The 23,292-nt window shown below is 53.5% G+C and overlaps 1 long non-coding RNA gene across 2 annotated transcripts in view; it reads left to right on the forward strand.

Moving 5' to 3' along the window:
• The window catches only part of LOC135235108 (uncharacterized), a 53,677-nt gene that overhangs the window by 25,739 nt on the left and 4,646 nt on the right, over window positions 1-23,292 (forward strand). Inside the window, exon 1 of one of the 2 annotated variants that reach the window (XR_010324279.1) lies at window positions 21,338-21,429. The exons of the other annotated variant lie outside the window; for it this stretch is intronic. This is a non-coding gene — a long non-coding RNA (uncharacterized LOC135235108). Of the gene's footprint in view, window positions 1-21,337; window positions 21,430-23,292 lie in introns of those variants that run through there. 2 annotated transcript variants of the gene reach the window in all.

Below are 23,292 nucleotides of genomic sequence, written 5' to 3' on the forward strand. Positions count from 1 at the left end.
TGTGTGTGTGTGTGCATTCGTGTGTGCGTGTGTGTGTGCATGTGTGCATTTGCATGTGTGCGTAAGTGTGTGTGTGTGTGTGCATTTGCATGTGTGCGTGAGTGCGTGAGTGTGTGTGTGCGCGTGCGTGTGTGTGTTTGCGTGCATGCGTGTGTGTGTGTGTGTGTGTGTGTGTGCATGTGTGTGTGTGTGTGTGCATTTGCATGTGTGCGTGAGTGTGTGTGTGTGTGTGTGTGTGTGTGTGCATTTGCATGTGTGCGTGCGTGAGTGTGTGTGTGTGTGTGTCCTGCATGGCCACTGTCTACTGCTGCGATACACAAAACAGCACAACTGTTCTTATTATTCTGTCCCATCTCTGTTGTTCTCAGTTTAAATATTTTATTTTATCATTTATTTATTTTATTTCATTTTTTTTCAGGGGCGGGGCCATATTAGTTAACTGTTAATTAACGTTTGCCTAAGCAGCGAGCCAGGCAGCTTGAGAGGAATTAATAGATTAAAGAGCACGTTCATTTCCCTGGCAGGCAAACGTTATCCCTCTTTGTAGCGTCATATTCTCATAAGCTGCTGTTCGTTTGCTGTTAATTGAAAATACTGCGTCTCACTGAAGATATCTAACTTGTGTTCTCGGCTTGTCTTGCATCCCTACCGTGGCTATTGCTTCTGGCCGTGTGATCAAACTGGCACGGTTCCATAACGGCCTTATCAACCCTTAACACAATCTAAGATGGCGCCTGCCATAGGCTCGGCTCAACGGCTTTGCACCACGAAGGCGCCATTTTGGCTCTCTTTGTGCCGGTTCTCGCTAAAGCTGAAAAAAAAAAAAAAAAATGCAGATGCCACAAACCTGTGCCATTTCAGAGAGGGTATCCCCTCTCCGCTTTTGATTCCCGTTTCAGCTTCACGCCTCGATCGGCTAGTCTTTGTTTAGCAAGAAGCGAGTCGTCCCCTCTGTTAGTTCAGATACACCGTGCACCCCGAGCCGGGTCTAGCCGTAGGCAATTGCCTGGGGGCCCCATCTGTCTGGAGGGGCCCCCAGGTTCACAGTCGCAAATCCCCCCCATGGCTATGAAGGATGGTAACTCAAACGGGGGCCTTCAAAAAAAAATTTTTTGCCTCGGGCCGGCAACAGTGTAGAACCGACCCCACATTAACCAATCACGGGATGCCCTGGAACCTTTTTTACGTTTCTGAGAGGATTTAAAATTTATCCGCTGGAACTAAAATGCGTGGCAGCTTCACTTTAAATTTACCGTCATTCAGAGGTGTGGCGGTATTGCTGTTATGTACAGAAATGATAAAAAAAACTCCCTGAATGACGATATTAGCATTGCACATCTTGTTGACTCTACACAATCTTAGGAGGCGCTACATGTAATTGTCCCTTGTTTTGGTAAGTGTAAGATGGCTTTTTTATTTATTTTGTGAATTCCATCTGAAGTGAGTTGATATATCTGGAGTTAATCGGAGTATTCCCGGCCCTCCCTCTCTCTCTTTTTAGCCTTTCCCGTGTCTGTGAACACGGGGGATGGGAAGCAGGCACTGGGCAGTCTGTCGTTTGGTTCTCGCTAAAATTCCTGAAGAAAATTAAAATAATTGCCCTAACTGCACTGCGCGAAAAGGAAGTGGTGCGACGTTGGGGGCGGTTTAATAGGTCGGGGGGTCAAAGGTTGAGGGTCAGAGGTCGCCATCCGTGACCCCTGAGAACGGACGCACTTTCCCAGAATTCCTCTGCGGCGGGCCTTGGTAAGGGGCCAGCATACAGAGCGTAGGGGGGGGGTGATGTGGGTGACCCGGCCCACGATGAGATCGAACCCCAGGGGCATTTAACCGTTTGGCTGTGGGTTTGCTTTCTCATGGTGGCAACCATGATGTTCAGGGAACTCCTCACAGAAGCGTTTCTGTGGAAGCAGGAAGTGAATGCATTTCGGCGGGATTCTCCGTAGAGAGTGCTGCATTATTTCCTCGTACCTCGCGGTAAATGTTTTGCTGGGCTTTATCTGACCTTCTGTAGCGCTGGCGCTCGAGGTCAGTGGATTCGTACGTCCTTTGAACGAACTACGTTCTCAGCAAACCGTTTCATACGCGTGCTTTTCTGTGCAGATTTACAGCTTTAATATATGTTCTGTTCACGTGTGTAGTTAAGAAAGAATCCGGTCACTATTGTCTTCAGTGCTCCTGTCACTAAAGGCTATGTGTATAATTTAACTTATAACATGTTCTGTATACTGGAATACACAAAATGAAAATTTATACATATTTGAACAAACTCTCAAACTAAAAAGAAATTTAACCCGGTTGTTTTAATTAAACAGTGACCGAAGCTTTCCCTGGTTGTTCAGTTGTACGCTCTTATGCAGCCACAGACCCTCAGTGTAGTTAGTTTATTTTTTCACTGGAATGCTAGTCCTCCTCCTTGTACAAAAACTGCGGGGCTATCGCTGTAGGAATTTCGTTGTATAACTTTTTAAAAATCTGTGCCGCCGGCCAAATTTAGAGGGGACCGGCTGAAAGGTGGGACGATGAGTCTGAGCGAGGGACGCGTTCAGAATAAATCACACGGTTTTGACGTCATGTGAGCCCATTCTGCCCAGATCCGGTATCGACGGCGTCAGCGGCGCCCCCTCTGCGTGGAAGGACTTATCGTACGTTTTTTTGTTTTTTTTTCCTCCTGTGATGCGGGCAGGTTTTATAACAGTCTTCTGAAGGCTGTTCCGCTCCGCGCTCCACTCCCCCGCCAGCCCCGGCATCATGAATCACGCCGTGCCAGCGTCTCCCTCGCAGCTCACCTCCCCTCCGCCCCTCCCTCGCTCGCATCGACTCCGCGCTTTGTCCTGGGTCTCTCTCCTCTCCTCTCTCTCCCTCTCTCTCCCCTCTCTCTCTCCCCCCTCCCCTCCTCTCTCCCTCCCTCCTCTCCCCTCTCTCCCTCTCTCTCTCTCCCACTCTCTCTCTCCTCTCTGTCTCTCTCTGCCTCTTCCTCTCTCTCTCTCCCCTCTCCCTCTCTCTCTCTCCCTCTCCTCTCCCTCCTCTCTCTCCCTCTCCTCTCTCTCTCCCTCCTCTCTCTCCCTCTCCCTCTCTCTGCCTCATCATCCCTCTCTCCCCGCCCGGAGCGCTGCACCACGCTCCATCCTCAGCCGATCCCATTCATCCCCGGCCTTGATAGTAAGCCTCTTCTCTTTTTTTTTTTTTTACACTTCTTTTTTTCTTCGTGTCGTGACGAGCGGGCGTGGCAGAGTCGTCACAGGAAGCCTCGTCATCAGAACTCGTGGGGGGAGGGGGGGGAGCTGGCGAGGGGGGAGGAGGAGGAGCACGCGCACGCAGGAGGGGTTTTTACGTTTACGCTTTCTCCCCTGGCGTGGTTTCATCGCCGGCATGCGCACAGCCACTCCTGCCTCCCTCTCTCTCTCTTTTTTTTTTTTTTAGATATCTCGACGATGATGCGTCAGGGTGTTTTTAGGTCAGATTTGCCTTTTATGGGCATACGGGCAGATTGGCTGCCTTGATCGTTTCCTTTGTTGTAAAAAAATTAATTAATAAAAAAAATGGTGTATTTGAGTGTGACCGTCTATGATTTGAGCTGATTTATAGTATGTCTCGTGCACGATTTTATTGTCCTTTTTTTTTGTTTCCCACAGTAGTGTTCATGCGCTTGTGTCTCAGGGACTTGGTGTGTGGTCAGTGTGCCGATCTGACAGAGGCTGGGGCTGAGAGACCCCAGGCGTAGGAAGCGTGCCTTGCTCGGACTGCGTGAACGCACACACACACACACACACACAGCTGAACTCTAGTACAGTGCGGCCCCGCTGGTTTATTCCGGAGCGATTACTCTCTCCCAAGCGTTCGGCTGCAGGATCGAGGGCGCGGCTGGTGTCCGTATCGCGGGGGGTGGGCTGGTCGTCGGGGGGTGAAGCATTAGGCACCTCGCGTTGGCTCTGTGTGCGGTAAACGCTTAGCCCCCCCCCCCCAGCTCGCCCTCTTCCCCCTCCCCCCCCTCCCTTAGTGCCAGGCTAAGAGTGATGGAGTGGCCGAGCTGATCCCCACAGAGTTGTGTGATATTTTTTACTGGGCAGGGAGACAACAGGGGTGGGGGGTGGGAGTGGGGGTTTGGGGGGGGGGACTGGGGGGGGTGGGGTTTGGCGGTGGGGTGGGGGTGGTGGCGGTGTAGTATTTATAAGCAGAGGACACTCAGATGCTCCCTCCTGACTTGAGTAATGCTGGCTTTTCTTGAGCCTTCCGGCCATTTGAGTGAATGCATAATGAGGCTGCGATGGTGAGAGCTTCCTGTCCGGTCACTGGTGGGGGGGGGGGGGGGGGTCAGGCAGGGCGTTTGGGGCCGGGGGGGTGGGGGTGGGGGTGGGGGGGGCGCCTGGGCTGTGACACCGTTCCGGGAGGCATTAAGTGAGAGTGAGCCCTTCTGCCCCGTCCTCCAGCAGCACAGCTAAAGGTCAGGATGCGCCTGAGACACCGTGGGGGGGTGGGGGGGCGTGGGGGGGGGGAGTCAGGCGCACATGCTTCCTGCGCCAAGGTTAATGGGTAGCGCTCTGTCACAGTGAAGACACTAAACTCTGTCTCCGCGGCGGCGGGGCCGAAAATGGGCGGGGCCTGCGGCCGAGGGGGTTGCTGGGGAAACGTGACGGACAGTAAGTATTTGGGTTTCCCTCTCGCCAACTTCCCAACACCGGTCAGCGGGTCTGAGGAGACCGACCAGCTGAATGAGTTTTTTTATTTAATTTATTTATTTTATTTTTTTGAAACACCACCCAGAGTATCACTGTCTAGTTTCAGAAATGTGATCGGTAATAATAATGGCAAAAGAATCCATCACCCAAATCGGACACATCTACTTAAATAGATTTTATGGAATGAAGCCGGGCTTGAGAGAGATCGCTATGAAAAAGGGAATTCGGCAAATAAAGCATCTGTGTTATTAGTTTGAGGACAATCCCCCCCCTCTTCCCTCCAAATATAACCCCCCTGCAAGCAGCGCTGGGCTCTGGACAGTGCATGAATCCAGCTGCTGAACCGCAATCTGCTGCTTCATGGAAATTTTATAAGCTTGTTAAAAATCAATTTTATGGGCACTGTCTCTCTCCCCCGACAGTCTTTGTGTTCCGCTCTATTAACGTTAAACCATCGGAGGTGCAGGGGCTGGGGGGGGGGCAGGGTGAGCCTGTGAGAGGTTTACATTTACAGGTTAGAGTGTGTGTGTGTGTGTGTGTGTGTGTGTGTGTGGGGGGGGGGGGTGTGGGTGGGTGTATCTGTGTGTGTGTGTATGCGTGTCTGACACAGTCTGATGGGCTCTCCCCACTTAATGCACTCACAGTCCCTGCTTGGCATTTTGTACCCCTGACACGCGCCCCCCCCCCCCCCACGGCTCTGCAGTGAGAAGCACGGAGAGGAGCCCGGCTCCTTTATTCACTATTCAGAGGGATTCCTGCAGCTCAGCTCCTGCAGCACTGTGCTCCTCCTGCAGCTCAGCTCCTGCAGCACTGTGCTCCTCCTGCAGCTCAGCTCCTGCAGCACTGTGCTCCTCCTGCAGCACTGTGCTCCTCCTGCAGCTCAGCTCCTGCAGCACTGTGCTCCTCCTGCAGCACTGTGCTCCTCCTGCAGCTCAGCTCAGCTCCTGCAGCACTCCTCCTGTGGCTCGCCTCCTGCAGCACTCCTCCTGCAGCTCAGCTCCTGCAGCTCAGCTCCTGCAGCACTCCTCCTGCAGCTCAGCTCCTGCAGCTCAGCTCCTGCAGCTCAGCTCCTGCAGCACAGCCTCCTGCAGCACAGCACTCCTCCTGCAGCTCAGCACTCCTCCTGCAGCACAGCTCCTGCAGCTCAGCACTCCTCCTGCAGCACAGCTCCTGCAGCACAGCTCCTGCAGCTCGCCTCCTGCAGCCCTCCTCCTGCAGCTCACCTCCTGCAGCTCAGCTCCTGCAGCACTCCTCCTGCAGCTCAGCTCCTGCAGCACTCCTCCTGCAGCTCAGCTCCTGCAGCTCAGCTCCTGCAGCACTCCTCCTGCAGCTCGCCTCCTGCAACACTCCTCCTGCAGCACTCCTCCTGCAGCACTCCTCCTGCAGCACTCCTCCTGCAGCACTCCTCCTGCAGCTCGCCTCCTGCAGCACTCCTCCTGCAGCACTCCTCCTGCAGCACTCCTCCTGCAGCACTCCTCCTGCAGCTCGCCTCCTGCAACACAGCCCCCCCCCTACACCCAGGCCAGCAGCCGGCCCAGGGGCCACACCCCGTTTGTCAGGATGCGTTGTTTTTTTTTTCCTGCGTTTTTCAGCTGCTCCACCTTAACGGACCGGCGTGAGGCTCCATGGCCTCACATGGTGATGTCACGGGACACACCGGCCCTTAGAAGGTTCTGGGGGGGGGGGGGCTTCGATCTGAGGGAGCGCAGGCCGGCGTGCGCGCTGTCCGTCAGACGGGCTCCACCTCTCATTACGCTCCCGTGTGAGGCGCACCCGTGTGAGGCGTCTGCACCTCTCATTACGGTCCCGTGTGCGGAACACATAACGGAGCTCTGCCAGGCTCAGATTACAGTGCAGGAACGCTAGGAGGCCGTGTTCAGAGCTCCGCGCGCTCTTTGTTCTTCCTTGGGGGGGGGGGGAGGGGTGAATACCGTGTGGTGGTACTGGAGATAGTCAGGGGTGGGGGGTGGGGGGGGGGGCTGGCGGGATTAAGCTGCCTCAGGGCGATCAGGACCGCGCCAGCGGCCCCTCCGGCTGGCCACGCCCGGATTCGGAAGGCGCGCGGAACGCGACCCTTCACGGATGGAAGCCGTGCAGACTGTGCAGGCCCGGTCGCCATGGCGATGGCAGAGGCACGCTGACCTGCGGGCCCGAGGGTTCAGAACGAGCCGGTTGGGCTTTCCCGCTTTTCTTCTTTAACGTTTCCATACGAACCCTACAGATCAGGCGACTGCGGGTTTGACCGCTAACCATCGAGGACACGGTTCTTGTTCGATCCGTTTCTTAAACAGTTTCCATTTTTTTATTCTTCTTTTTTTGGATGGTAAATGGTAAATTGTAAATGGACTGCATTTATATAGCGCTTTTATCCAAAGCGCATTACAACTGATGCCTCTCATTCGCCAGAGCAGTTAGGGGTTAGGGGTTAGGTGTCTTGCTCAAGGACACTTCGACATGCCCAGGGTTAGGGTGTATCGCTACACATGTGCATCCGTGCGGCTTCTCGAAGGTAGTTTCTCCGGGGCGTCTCCCCGCCCTGTCTTAATCTGCGCTGTCTGTGAGGGATGCTTACCCAGGAAGCGTCGGCATCGATCATGTGCTCTCCCTCTGATTAATTACCCAGGATGCCCGGCGGAGAGCCTAACCTGACTTAAATATCTCGCAGCCGGTTAATCCGTGCGGGGCTCCTCAGATCCGTTACCGTGCCTGCTTCCTGTGCCACGGGCCCGTCCCGAGCCTCACGCTCAGTCCAGAACCACGGGTGCCCAACCCCCCACCCCGCCCAAACTCCCTTCCCCGATTCAACAGAGAGCAACAGGGCAGCTTCCATCCACAAAGGTTTCTGGGAAAAATAGAACTCGCTTATAAATGGTTCACTGCTGCAAATGTGCTTCTTTTAAGAAATGAATTATATGTGCCATGCAGAGCTGTGCCAGGCTGCATCGGGGTGGAATGTGACCGGCACTGCCTCTGGCCGAAAGCTGGACACACAGCTAGCTCACTGCAGCCTAATGCCCCCTGATGCAGCCTAATGCCCCCTGATGCTGCCTAATGCCCCTGATGCTGCCTAATGCCCCCTGATGCTGCCCAATGCCCCCTGATGCTGCCTAATGCCCCTGATGCTTCCTTAATGCCCCTGATGCAGCCTAATGCCCCCTGATGCTGCCTAATGCCCCTGATGCAGCTCCTCTGCAGTACAGCCAACCACCAAACCCAACTACTGCCCCAAGCCCTATACAGTCACCCGCTTGCTTCCTCTGCTACTAGACCCGACAACGCTGTTCTGCCCAGTGGCTTCTCTCTCTGTGCTTTGCGCTCGCTACGTTTAAGCGCGGACGTGGAGCTCGCCAACGCCGGTCAGCCAATCGGAGGCTCTCGAATTCGCCCTGCCTGCGGCAAACAAGCGTTTTGAATGTTCTTCCCCGTACAACACCCCCCCCCCTCCTCACCCCCCCTGAACCTGGCTCTGCAGGAACTTCGCGACATGCGGATCTTCCTGGTAGGGGTGTTAAGGAAGGGGGGGGGGGTAAATTAAATCCTCAGTAAATTTACCCAGGACAGCAGGATGTTTGCACATCGCAGATACAACGGCTAGATTAGCCCAATAAAAATAAATGCGGCAGGCGTGTTGGCAGGGCAACTCGTTAGGTATCAGTTTTATTTGCATGTCATTGATAGGCCCCTGCCAGGAAATGCACACCTCCTGTGATGAGTGATTAATTAGTATTCAATCAACATCATTCATTGGCAATTTTTTAATTTATTATGACTGCTTTAATATTTCAGGGTTTCTTTCTCCATAAACTAGTCAGCATATTTACGAAAACTGCCCAAATTAATTTCTCTGCAAATACTGCTAATCGTCGATATAATGAAATAATTATTTAGCTTTTTTTAATGCATGAAAGTAATCATCCAGCTCTACTGTCGTTGTTTCATAAGTTAATAACAAATTAGATTGGATCAAAAGACTGTATTGTTATATCCTAAAGGTAAATGTTGAACTTAAATATTTTCATTTTCGGAGAAACAAGGTATTTGTGCCACACCCCCCAAAATGCAAATGTATATATGCATGTGTATGTGATTCCACGTGATGGTGTTCTGGTCAACAACGTTTTCAGTAAGTGAGGCGCAGTTTTACGGTAATTGACATTGAAATGATTACGGTCGGTCACTTTGGCAAAATAGCTCTCTCAGTACAGCTGTGGCGGGTCTGTAGAAATGAAATATCTTACAGCACTATTCAAAAAAAAAAAAAAGCATTCAAAAAGTAAGCAAATTTTTCCAACCAGCACATGGTTCCAACGTTATTATCTCTCGTGTTTGTTTTGTTTTTATCTCTAAATGTTGAAACCCGTTTTTATGACTGCAGGGGTTTTTTTTTTTCTTCGTCATCGTTATTGTTCCCTGAAGGGGATTTACCGAAAACAGCTTTTTGTTTTTTACGAGCGCTGACCTTCACCCTCGACTCCTCTTCCTCGTTTCCAGCGAATCCCCCTCCGCCAGGAAGGGTTCTCCAGCAGCCGCGCCGGCTGCCACGCGCGCGCCGCCACTTCCTGTCCGGGAACGCCGTGGCGGGAATACCAGGCAGGCCGTGTCCTGGCAGGCCAAGCCCGGGGGAGGGAGGGAGGGGGGGGGGTCCGGTTATTCCCGAATTCTTTTGGCGTCAGGCACTACCCCGGGGGCTCCGCTGACTGAGTCAACAGGACGTTTTCGGCACGCTTCGCGGGGGGGGGGCGGGGGGGAGAGCCGCTTGTTTCCTGTCATGCCGCCGTAGCGCTTCTGCGGCGCGGCGGCGCTAGCAGAACGACCTCCCGTCCCGCCCGTGTGTGTTCGTGTGTGTGTGTGCGTGCGTGCGTACATAATGGCCTTAATGGCAGCGCCTGTGACACGCTCATATTTACTCCAGATTAATTATATTTTATCTGCGCTCCGCACACAGTCATCCCCCCGCGCTGTCGTATATCTTACAGTACGGCTGTATGTCTGACCGTACCGGGGTCTGTTCTGGACGGGTCAGGTGTGTTTGTTTTTTTTGGAGCTGGGTATAATGTAATAAAGTCATATTGGTTCCATATTTCTCTAGAGTTGACAGTCTGACAGAGTACTGCATATTTTTCAGTGTCTGACAATGTTTCTAAAATGTAAATACTTTGTGACACAGTGATGAACTGCACGTGTGTGTCCAGAATATTTTCCTTCTTCTGCTGCCTCTGTCTCTTTCCCTCTCTCTCGCTATCCCCCCCCTCTCTCTCCCTCTCCCCATCCCTCTCTCTCTCTCTCCTCTCTCTCTCCCCCCCCCCCCCCCACCCGCCCTCTCTCGGTGACTCCGCGGTCAGAGGTATTGTTTTGGTGCAGGAGCCAGGAGCAGGAGTACCTGTGTAACTCAATGCAGGGGTATCCGTTAACCCCCCCCCCCCCCCCCCCCCGGGGTTGAGGCAGTGTGAGGCTTGCCGACGGGCTCATAATGGATTGGCGCTGGTGGAAAGTGAGCTGTGGCGCTATATTTAGCACCTGCCCCCCCCCCCCGGCAGGCGCTGGGCTCTGCGGTGGCGCCGCTATTTATAGAGCCGGGGAGGGCAGCTGCGGGCACGGGCCGTGGAGGGGGGGGGGGCAGGCGTGGTGCCTCTCTGCTGGGTCGGGACACCCCCCCCAGTCTATTGTTCCCTGACGCCATCCGCTATCGTTCCCGCTCACGGTGGACGGGCATTCCCCGCCATGACCTCCCCCCCCCCCCCCCATGGTGGCGGGACCCCCCCAGCGCACGCCCTGTCTGCCCCAACGCGGCACACGCCCATGTTTACCGCACTCAGTGTACGCGGCTGGACCCTCATCTGATAGCGAATAGGATGCTCTATGAGTGTGTATGTCACTTAAGGACGTGACGTGATTTGTTGATCATAGAATCCATATTTAGGGTCCTTTAATCCAGGCATACTGTACATGGCGCCAGGCGGCGCTGCGGAAAGGTATCTAAACGATGTTTACGATGTCAGGAAGCGGCGGGACTTGCGTACGTGATTTCCGGAGCGGGGATTTACCTTGTGAGTAGCTGTAACCCTCCCTCCCTGAACTCTGCAAGCGAGCGGCAGCCTGGCCCATATAAAGTGACCTATATAAATCTGTCGCTCCGCCGTAGAGATGGGAAGATGATTCAGTGAAAGTCTGCTGGCTTGCATGTTTCGCTCTGTTAGCCCAGCTACATGCAGATGCCCTTTTTTATTTTTTTAATTTATTTTTTTAACCCTTTTTAAGAGTTTTTTTTATGAGCGGAATGTTTTTTTTCTTTTTTTTTTCTGTCGAAGTCAGTGTTGTAGAACTCTACTGCTGACAATCTGCTGACTGTGACGTCAGCATTAGAATGTTTAGTTGAGAGCACTCTGATGATCACATGTCTGTGATGTCACAGCTGAAAGGGCTGAAGTGGGGCAGCGGTGCTGCAGACGTGCAGAGTGATGGGCGACTCGGCCGCTGGGCTGGGTTGAGTCAGCTCCTCTTTCACAGGTGTTCCACATCCTGAGAGAGCGAGAGAAAAAATGAGCACACACGTTCTTCTCCTCCTTCTTTAATCGAGGCCCCTTTTAAACACAGAGGGGCGCCCGGCTTTCTCTCCCCCCTCTTCTTCTTCTTCTCCTCTTCCTCACGCGCGGATCCCCTCGCGCCTCCTGCGGAGGGGTGGGGACGGAAAGCCTTTCGTTCCAACGGCACGTCGCGCCTGACGGGGCTCGTGGGGCCGCGCGTGACGAACCCGCCCCGCCCCGCCCCGCATTCCGTCATGCTAAATGGCGTTTTGCACGCCGGTCCCCCCCCCCCCCGTCTCTCTCTGTGCCGATTCCCCCCCCCCCCTTCGCTGTGATCACCAGAGGAGGTTTTTGCTCCCCGCCTGATCTGTTGTCCTTTTCTGCAAAGAATCTTCCGGAAGGATCTGTCGTTGCCTGGCGCGCGCACACCCGTCAGGGTCCTGTCCGAGAATGATTGGCTGTGCACGGGCGTGGGGCCGTGGTCCGTAATGCAAAACCGTTTGAACGTTGCCGTTTATTTTATTTTATTTTTTGTACGTGTGGGTTCGATCGGGTGCCTGACAGCAAGGCTTTCCCAGATGAAACCGGCGGTGCCTCCTCCCTGATTGGTGCTGCCTGTGCGTGTGACTGAGATGCGCTCGCAGGAAATGATATTTCTGGGACAGGAGAGAAGGACCTCTATCACTCTCCCCCCCCCCCCCGCTGTCCATCAGAGAGCCTCTATCTGGCTCCCAGGTAATTGCTAAGCGCAGGAGCGGCTCGGGGGGGGGGTGCTGAATGTGGGGGTGCGTACGGCCGTACGATAACGTGCGGTAAAACGAAACGCTTCCAGGAAAAAAAAAAATTAATAAATATTTAAAAAATCACCGCTGATCACCAGTGATATCTGTTGGGATCAGCAGCACAAGGTCGTACAGCTTTCCGTGCTGATTGGCAAAAGCGCGTCACGTGATCGCGCGGAAGCTGTACGACCTTGCTTCTGATTGGCTGTCTTATCAACACCCGATAGATATCAGTGGTGATGCTTTTTTTTTTTCCTGGGAATGTGTCACATGACCTCTGAAATTTTGAGGTTTTCTACAGCATCAGGTGTGGTTAAAGAAGAAGGAAGAAAGCCGATACATGTGACTGTGATTGTTATTACACTTTAAAAAAATAAAATAAAATAAAAAATAATAAACATTCAATAGTCATGGGTGTGGTTTATCGCCCCGCCCTGGGCTAAGGCTCCTGGACTCACGCAGTGTGCCGCTGAAGCTGATTGGCTCGTCAGTCCATGACCAAGGCCTCTGGTTCGTCCACGCGCTTCGTCTACTCTCCAGGAGGAGAGAGAGGGCGGGGCCAGCATTTGCCCTGACGTGGGCGTACGTCCACTCACCAGTCGGTGGTCTGACCTTTAACCCTGAACTCAGCTGCTCGTGGCTCCGCCCTCCACGCTGGGAGTTGGGCCCTTTCCTCCCTCTCCCCCTCTCCCCCTCTCCACTCCCCCCTCCCTGAGTCCAGGACTCTGGCCCCCCCACACACGCGCGCGCACTAGACATCATAAATTATTCAGCGCCGAACGCGCAGATGAATTTTTCAGCAGCCGGGACAGCGAGCGAGAGGAAAACGCGTATCGAATAACCCACGGGCCGCCGCGCCGGGGCCCGGACACGTGTCGTCCCCCGTCCCTCCGCCGCTCGGCCCGACGAATAACGCATCGCAATTATCCAGCGGCCTCGCTGTTATGGCGGCTTATGTGCTTAACGTGCGGATTCCCGCTACGTTCAGTTTACCCCGGCCGTGTCCTAAAATTACTGCGTGTCACTCACGCTAGAGCCTGCCCTGAAAGGTATGAAACAGTAACGGGGGGAGGGGAGGGGGGAGATATCGGGACCCACGTCAGGGTCCCCTCATACACTGTGGCCTGGTTTTAATTTTTAATGGGAGCCCTACTTTGTTTTCCTGTCAAGTGCATCGCTGTGTCTCTAATAATCTGATCGTGTTACTCCCAGATGAAAGGAATCAGAGTAGATGTAGCGCACGGTGGATGTATGTCAAGCGCATACACACACATACACACACATACCCACTCACACACACACTCACACACACACACACACACACACACACTCACACACACACACACTCTCTACCTCATACACACACTCACACGCACACATACACACACACTCACACACATGCACACACCCTCACACACACACATACACACACTCACTCACCCTCACACACACACGCGCGCACACACACTCATACACACACACACTGACACACACACTCTCTCACACACATTCACTCACACACGCACACACACACACACACACACACACACACTTCATAAGAGTTGTGGCTGTGGCATAAGAGGTGAGGATAGAAAAAGAAACTGAACTGTGTGATTACGGTTCAATTTTTCTGGGTCAAGTCTGACACGACAGGGATGGGAACCCTGTGGTTTGCAGGTCCCCCCCCCCCCTTGGGGATTTCCACGGCGACGGCGGGCCAATCAGCCGCAGGATCAGGTGCTGACTGCGCGAGGTTGGCGGGTCTCGCCCGCTGCAGTACCCACGCCCCAGCCGCAGGACGCCCCAGCCTGGCTCAGTACGCTGCGCTTCTGCAGGGGAGAGAGAGAGAGAGAGGCTGCAGATTCACACCTCGCCCGCATTCGGACATCTGCACACCGCAGATAAGGGCGGGGGGGGGTGGTGTGTGCCGTGATTCCCTCCCCACCCCCCACTCCACCCCCACCCCCCCTCTGAGCCCGGCACCAGGCAGGCAGCTGGGTGGGGGATTCCTGCTCGTGCTCCCCCCCCCCCCCCCATCACGCTGCCAGAGGCACACAGGCTGGCAGGAGCCTCTGTCTCCAGATTGCTCATTTCCCCCTTCGCCAACGTTAGCGAGCTTTATAGGGCACGACGTGGGCACGCCCAAGACACTGGCACATGAGCATGTGTGCCAGTTTGGGCACTGGCACACACGCCAGCGAAGAGGCACGAAGGGCCATGCAGGCATGGAGAAGCACTTAAACATGCAAGCACACGCACGCATGCGAGTATATATGCGCATGCACTTCATTACACACACACACACACACACACACATACAGGCGCATGGCTGTGTATGTACAAGCACATGCATCCTCAAACGTGCACATGTGGACATAGAGTAGATTCAGACACACATGCATCCATGCACGCACACACACATACATACATACACACACACACATTTACACATGCACACATACACACTCTCCATCTCACGCACACAACACACACACCCACACACACACTCCTTCCCTCATGCGCGCACACACACACACTCCCTCACGCTCATACACACACACACACATGGATACACACATCCTCACACACACACCCACCCCCTCACACACACACACACTCCCTCACGCTCATACACACACACACACATGGATACATACATCCTCACACACACACCCACCTCCACACACACACACACACACACACACACACTCCCTCACGCTCATACACACACACACACACACACACACACACTCCCTGCTCCAGTGGAGACTGCCCTTTCAGCACTTGGTATTCTGTGCCCAGGCTCTGGCTGCCTCGGCAGGCTGCAGCCCTTTCTGCTCAGGCTCCTGGTTATGGTGCTTGAAGGAAATTAGCAGCGTGGAGAGCTGCGCAAGACTGCCAATGATGGAGAGTCTCAGAGGGACCAGGGAGAGATACACCAGCTCCTTATCCTCCCCCCTACACACAGGCGTACACACACACGCGCACACGCGCGCACACACACACAGGCAGACGCACGCACACACACACAGGCATACACACACACACATCTCACACACACACACACACACAGGCATACACACACACACATCACACACACACACACAGGCATACACACACAGGCGAAACACACACACACACACACACACACACACACACAGGCAGACACACACACAGCCGTACACAAACACACACACAGGCGTACACACACACACACACACACACACACACACAGGCGTACACACACACACAGGCGTACACACACACACATACACACACAAGCATGTACTTACATACATACACGTGCACACACACATGCGCACACGCGTATGCACACACACACACAGGCATACATGCAAGCACACTTGCACGCACGTATACACATGCATACATACACGTTCTCACACACACACATGCAAGCGCATGCACACGCATGCTCACACACACGCACTTCTAAATGTACCCACATGTACACACACAGAAACAAACACGCATACAAATGCACGCACACCCGCCTGTGTGCGCGCACACACGTGCACACACACACGGACACACACACGCGTGTACAGCACATGTGAGCTCTCGCACAGGGGCCGCAGTCTCCCCCACGGACCTGTGCCTCCCGTATCTGCTAGGTGCCAGCTGCAGATGTTGTCAGCGATGCTGTCTAACTGGCCATGCATGTGACCGGCTCTTTCCTTCAGTGTGAAGAACAGGCACACACGCACACACACACACACGCAGTCACACACACACACACACACGCGCACACGCACGCACACACACACATGCACACACACACACACACGCACACACAGTCACACACGCATACACCCATGCACGCACACACACATGCACACGCACGCACACGCACACACACGCATACACACATTCACGCACACACACATGCACATGCACACACACACCCTCTCGCTCACACATACACACACACGCACACACACACACACACACACGCACACACACACACAGGCACGCACACACACACACACACACACACACACACACACACACACACGCACACACACACACATGCACACACGCACACACACACACACACGCACGCACACAGACACACGCACACGCACGCACGCGGGCTGGTGGGGCACCTCTCTGTGGCTTAGTTGGTGGTGTGCTAAGTGGATTAAAAATGGGACGGTACAGCGTGGGGGGGGAGGGGCAGGGAGAGGCGGGGGTGGGGGAGGGGAGAGCAGAGCAGCTGCTCCTCAGACATAATTGCCTCAATTAGCTTGTGGAGCTGCTGCTGCCGCGGCAACGTTTGCCACGTTGTCATGGAGACAACACCAAGCCCGGTCCCTCGGGGGGCCCCGCGTGTGATCGCTTCATCTCGTCCTGCGCTGGTGGCGCCGGTAGCGGCGGTGTGGGGGAGGGGCATCAGGGAGGGGCGGGGACCTTGTAGTAGACGGGGGTCAGGAAGTGGGCTTGACCCCGTCATCTTTGCAGCGGTGTTTTTTTTGGGGGGGCCGGCCTTTTCTAGATGACCGCGAACGGGAGCAGCGTGGCGCTGTCACGTTTACCCCGCCCCCTGAGTGATGAGGCTCCCCTGGAGGTCCCCACAGACCCCGCAGAAGGGCGTGGCACCCAGGCCCCCCCCCCCGGGCTCAGGTCGTGTCGCGCTCTCCGTGCTCATCCAGCAGTGCGGTCGCCGCCGCCGCGGCATCGTCCCACTCATAGTGGCTGCGTGATTCATCAGCGGTGCATTCCGAGCGCTGGCGACGTTAGGCGGCGAGCGGCGGGGAACGCTGAGCGGGCGGAAAGCCGTCTGCTCGCCTCGCCGCGCCGCGTCAGAACCCCTCGCCGGGGCCCGGATGGGAAGGGGACTGATTTACGGCCCCCAGCCCCTGACAGCTCCAGTCCGGGTTTAATATCCTGTCCCTGGCAGAGCCGGGCTGGGCTGGGCTGGGCTGGTCTCTGGTGGGGGGATGGGGGGTGGGGCGGGGCTAGTCCGCTGCAGAGCCGGGTGGGCGGAGCTTGCGTGTGTCATCGCGCGGAGATGAACGGTGTGACAGGTGGCGAGGAGCGATGGAGCCGCGGGGCGGCGGGGGGGGGGGGGGTACACACCGCTGGCAGGGCCCTCCAGGTGGCTGCCTCAGGTGTGTCTGAGCAGACCCCCAGCCCACGCTGAGGCTCGCTCTCGCATTCCCAGAATGCCCTGGGATTAGAGAACATCTGCACGTCCTGAACAGAAAATATTACACCTCCCCCCACCACCACCAAATCATTAGCAATGGAAGAATGGAGAAAAGTGATACAGTTCATCGAGTTCAGTCCACAGGTAATGGCATTGATGCTGATAATTACCCCAAATTAATTCTTAATTTGTGTGGTACAAGTTACAAACTTTTGCCATCAGTAGGCTGTACTGTACTTATTTTGAAAAAAAATTTTGGTTAATCATTTCAGTGATTGTGATAATTGAAATGTTTTACAGTGATTGAGCCCTTGTAGAACTGGCAGATGACATAATTTGCCAGTGTGAGTAATCTGTCGGTCTTAATCTCAGAATTGTTCCTCATGTTTCATAACGCACGCCAGTTCACTTCAGTTAATATGTCTTGCGGTCGTTAGGAATGGGTGTTTGTGTTCTTTGAGAGACACTTCGGAACCTTAAAGAGGAAACCTTTTTTTAGCTCGTTTTTTTTTTTTATATGCCTGTGGGTCCCTGAAAGAGCAGAGGTGTCGGCGATGAGGCGAGGACAAATTCGGTGACCGAAACCCACGCCCCCGTTGGGCGACACTGTGAGAAACGATGCGTGACCCTGCAGGACTGCCCTCTACATTAGGCTCCCCCCCACCCGTCCCGTTCAGATACGGCTATGGCTGAACCTGCTGAGTCAGCGCAAACTGTAAAACCAGGAGAGCCCCCGAGCAGATTTAAGGTTTGGGTGTTGATTTTTAAATTACCGTAAATCATATCTGGGCCTCCGCAGTGACAGAGTTTCCTTTTTCTGTCGACGCGTGGTAACCGCGGTAACAGAGCGGGCCCCACCGAACGTCGGTAATCGATGCTCAGATAAACAAGCCGTCGACGTCGGTGGCAGTTTAACGCCCAATCCGATAATGCGGTCGCAGTAAAGGCTGGCCCCGGCATTACACGGGCTGTGAAACTTCAGTCTGGGGGTAATATTCCACAGCCGTCGCCCTGCCAGCGTGGAGAGAGAGGGAAAAAAAAAAGCAGGGGTTTGATTTGGAATGCACACCACGGTGGGAAAAGTGCAACACGTCTTTCTCTTTTTTATTACCTCTCTCTCTCTCTTTCTCTCTCTCTCTGTCTCTGTCGCTGCCTCCTCTTTTCCCCTCAGTTAAAAGAGTGGCGCGCATCACTAAACTCAAGGTTTAGCCGGATGAGCCACTCGGCAGCCCACCCCCCCCCACCGCCACACCCTGTTCGGAGTGCAAAGCAAAAAATGAAGCGTGGTGTAATGGAGGGGGGGGGGGGCTTCGTGGTTAGTAATGTTTTTGGTTAACCTGCACGCTCGCCCTAAACTCGAGGTTTTAGCCGGATGAGCCACTCAGCAGCCCAAGCCCCCCTGAAGCCCCCCCCGGGCCCACCCACCCCTTTTCCGTTCCATAAAAATAAGAAACGGGCGAATTCCGGACTCCCGCGTGACAAATGAGAGACAAATTGCCGCCACGAATGGCGCCATCGGCCCGTCAGACGCCATCAATCACTGATTGGCTCCTGCTTGAGTGCAGCGCAAAAAATGAAGGTGGGGTGGGGTAAGAAGGGGGCGGGGCTTCAGTGGTGAGTAATGTTTTCGGTTAACCTGCACGCCCCACACAGGGGGCCTTGTCATCCTAACCTGGTGGCGTAACAGAAGGGGGGGTGGGTGGGGGGCGGCTTCTGTGATGAGTAATGTTTTCGGTTAACCTGCACGCCCCACGCGGGGGGCCTTGTCATCCCAACCTGGTGGGTGAGGGGCAAATTATAAAAGGGATGAAAGGACACTGGCTGATTGGCTGTCCTGGAACTGAGCGTGATCGACAACCGGGCCAGTTTAAATAGTCAGCCAAGTCAATTTTTATTTCATTGTGGTTACTCGCAAATTATATGAAATTGTATTACTTTATAACTGTAAACAAAAGAAGCTGGTTTACTTTTTAAAGCTCTCTCCAGGATATTTCAGAATTACATTTTTAAAAAAGATTTAATGTAGGCTGGGAGATTGTTATCAAAGATTTTTTGTGTGCCTGTTAATTATGAAATACTGAAATAATTCTGGGGTGATGATCTGTTCAGAGGCACCGTGTTCTCTGCTCCTCCTGATTCTTTTATTGGCTGCCCTCGCCCTCTCTGCTCTCTGTGTTCTGTGCATGAGAACGCTGGTGCGCTTCAGTATCCCCCACAATGCAACAGCGCGTGTGTGTTAATGTGTGTCACCGCGGGCCCAGCCCAGAATAGGATTTGGGTTAGGCGCTAACAATGGTGCTGTACCGGTAACCCCCGTAGCCACTGTCACATGGCCAGTGCAGACCTGAACCCCCCCCACCCCCCCCCATTCACTCCGGCGTCTAATTCAGCTCCCATAATTAGGGAATAAGTGGGGGCACCCCCCCCCCCCTCGCCCCATCGTAGGAGGTGGGATACAGTTGTACACAAATCTTCCCCTCTGCGTTCAATTAATTATCCTCATCAGTGCCTCTGTGCTCATTAATCTTCCACATGTATTCTAACCATTATTCCTCGATTGTTCTCCAACCCCCATTCCCCATTGTACATCTCTCTCTCACACCATCAACCTCTCTCTCCCTCCCTCCCTCTTCCTCTCTCTCACACCATCAACCTCTCTCTCTCTCCCTCTTCCTCTCTCTCACACCATCAACCTCTCTCTCTCTCCCTCTTCCTCTCTCTCACACCATCAACCTCTCTCTCTCTCCCTCTTCCTCTCTCTCACACCATCAACCTCTCTCTCTCTCCCTCTTCCTCTCTCTCACACCATCAACCTCTCTCTCTCTCTCCCTCTTCCTCTCTCTCACACATCAACCTCTCTCTCTCTCTCTCTCTCCCTCTTCCTCTCTCTCACACCACAACCTCTCTCCCTCTTCCTCTCTCTCACACACATGGGGCGACATAGCTCAGGAGGTAAGACCGATTGTCTGGCAGTCGGAGGGTTGCCGGTTCAAACCCCGCCCTGGGCATGTTGAAGTATCCTTGAGCAAGACACCTAACCCCTAACTGCTCTGGCGAATGAGAGGCATCAATTGTAAAGCGCTTTGTATAAAAGCGCTATATAAATGCAGTCCATTTACCATTTACCATTACACCATCAACCTCTCTCTCTCTCCCGCTTCCTCTCTCTCACACCATCAACCTCTCTCTCTCTCCCTCTTCCTCTCTCTCACACCATCAACCTCTCTCTCTCTCTCCCTCTTCCTCTCTCTCACACCATCAACCTCTCTCTCTCTCCCTCTTCCTCTCTCTCACACCATCAACCTCTCTCTCCCTCCCTCTTCCTCTCTCACACCATCAACCTCTCTCTCTCTCCCTCTTCCTCTCTCTCACACCATCAACCTCTCTCTCTCTCTCCCTCTTCCTCTCTCTCACACATCAACCTCTCTCTCTCTCTCTCTCTCCCTCTTCCTCTCTCTCACACCACAACCTCTCTCGCTCTTCCTCTCTCTCACACCACAACCTCTCTCGCTCTCCCACTCTCTCACACCATCAACCTCTCTCCCTCTCCCTCTTTCTCACACACATATCCTCTACCCCATCTCTCCCTCTCCCCCTCTCTCTCTTTCCCTCTCCCTCTCACACATATCCTCAACCCCCATCTCTCTCACACCAACAACCTCTCTCTCTCACTCTCCCTCTCTCCCACTCTCTCTCACACACATATCCTCAACCCCCATCTCTCTCTAACTCTGTCTTTCAATCTCTCACATACCCTTAACCCATCTCTATTTCTCTCACACACACACTCTCAGCCTCCCCCCTCCCTCTCAATCTCCCTCTGTCTCTCTCTTACACTCACAGAAAGTTTGCTGTGATGCTGTGTCTATGGTAGAGATGATGGTCGTATTGCAGTGCCCATATCAGAATTGCGTAAATGCAAGTCTTACTCTTCTGAGGTTCTGAGTGCAGACATCTATGTGCAGAAATTGGCAAGCGATGAATCACGGTTCATAGGGTATGCTGGAAGACAGCATTTACTGCAGGAGGTCTATTTCAAAATTCAGGGGAGCATCACCACCTATGCATGTGGCACACATGTAAGGATGCAAGTGCTCAAATAAACAAATATCACCAATGTCACCAACACTTTTCCTTCTCACATGAGTCTTCCCTTTTCTGTTTCTCTCACTCCTTCACAGGCTTTCTCTCTCTCTCGTTTTCCGCAAGCTGGTCTGATAAAGCCTCACAGGTTGGGATACAGGAGTGTGTCCTTTTCAGACGGGGGCTGTCAGGTAATTTTTTATTTGTGAATTTTTCTGTTTTTGTTTACGCTAGTAGCGGTAGCAGCATACACTCTCACCATTTCCTTGATGTGTTCTAATGCACCTTTAGTTTAATTGATGGACTTCTGCTTCGGCCTATTTACATCCCCCAAAAACTAATCACATTAAACTGCAGCTCCACAGCCTCCGCCCGATTTCCCCCCCCCCTCCCCCATTGCGCCCCCCCCCCCCCGCCCCATTTAATAAATGTGCACCCCTCGGTTTTTCGATTCCCCTCTCCCGTGTTTTAATTGGACATTTCTGTTATCGTTTAACGGGGCAATCTTAATAACGAGCGGACCAGCTGGCGCGCTCCTTTTAAATACATCGCGGGGGGGCCCCATTTGGCCGCTGCAGGTGCGAGCGTCATGGGGGGAAAAAAAAAATAATAATAAAAATAATCATTTTTCATCCACTGGAAATGGCAAATTGGTGCATTAAGGTGAGTGCTAGGTTGCGGCCAAGCGCACTTGCAGAAGTGCCCGGTGTTTGAAGTGTGTAAGAAAAAAAAAAAACGCTGAGCTGTGCTGGTTTGCCACACAACATTAAGGATCAGTACATCTTTCTAATTTGATCCCTTTTTTTAAGAGTACCCCGTTTACATTATTCTGAACTGGAACTGATATTGCGAATCAGTGGTTATAAATGATAGTTCGTGTCTGTTGCACGCATGTATTTTTACATTTTAATTAACCTTTTATGTAACCAGGGTAGTCCCATTGAGACTGACATCTCTTTTGCAGGTGGACCCTGGAGCCCACATGCCTTTAGACTGTCACAGACTGTTACTGGCATTGCTCCATTGCAGGTGCTGAGTATCTTATTACTAGAGTGCAGTAAGAGTAGCAATGTTACAGTAGGTATGACCGTGTAAAGCAGTGGTGAACAACTCTGTTCCTGGAAATCTACTGTCCTGTAGGTTTTCATTTCAACACTGATGTGGCACACCTGATTCTATGAAATTAGCAGCTCAGTGAGATCTCTTGCTGTTGATTGAGGTGTGTTTTTGTTAGGGTTGGAATGGAAACAAGGCGGTAGATTTCCAGGAACAGGGTTGGTCACCACTGGGGTATGGTATTGGTAAAATGGTGTTTAGTTGCTCGTGCTTATGCTGTTTAGATTTTCTCATGTGGGACTTTTACATTACATTACGTTTATTTGGCGGATGTTTTTATCCAAGGTGACGTACAGTCAGCTGGAAGATGGTGTCGCCTCTTCAGCAGGTGCTTGTGGCCCTACAGTCATGATCAGCAGTCCAGTGGTGGCAGCTCAGAGGGCTTTGTACTGGCAGAAATAGGTCACGGTGCATCTTCCTTTGTGCCCCTGGGGTACAGGCTAACACCAGCCGGTGAGAGGCTACCAGTAGCCGTAGCAGGCTAACACCAGCTAGCCGCTACCGGCTACAGCTAGCCGAAGCAGGCTAACACCAGCTAGCGCGTCAGAGCAACACCAGCTAGCCGCGTAGCAGAGGCTAACACCAGCTAGCCCCGTAGCAGAGGCTAACACCAGCTAGCCCCGTAGCAGAGGCTAACACCAGCTAGCCCCGTAGCAGAGGTTAACACCAGCTAGCCGCGTAGCAGAGGCTAACACCAGCTAGCCGCGTAGCAGAGGCTAACACCAGCTAGCCCCGTAGCAGAGGTTAACACCAGCTAGCCGCGTAGCAGAGGCTAACACCAACTAGCCGCGTAGCAGAGGCTAACACCACTGGCCGCGTAGCAGGCTCCAGCCGCTGCTACACAATTCTCTACAGGGCTAACACCGCTAGTACCCTGCTCATTCAGCTCCGCCAGCGGTGGTTGCGCACACATGGAGCGGTGGCGGAGGTGGCGGCTC

The sequence above is a fragment of the Anguilla rostrata genome, chromosome 11 (genome assembly GCF_018555375.3).
Source record: "Anguilla rostrata isolate EN2019 chromosome 11, ASM1855537v3, whole genome shotgun sequence".
Taxonomy (NCBI): Eukaryota; Metazoa; Chordata; class Actinopteri; order Anguilliformes; family Anguillidae; genus Anguilla; species Anguilla rostrata.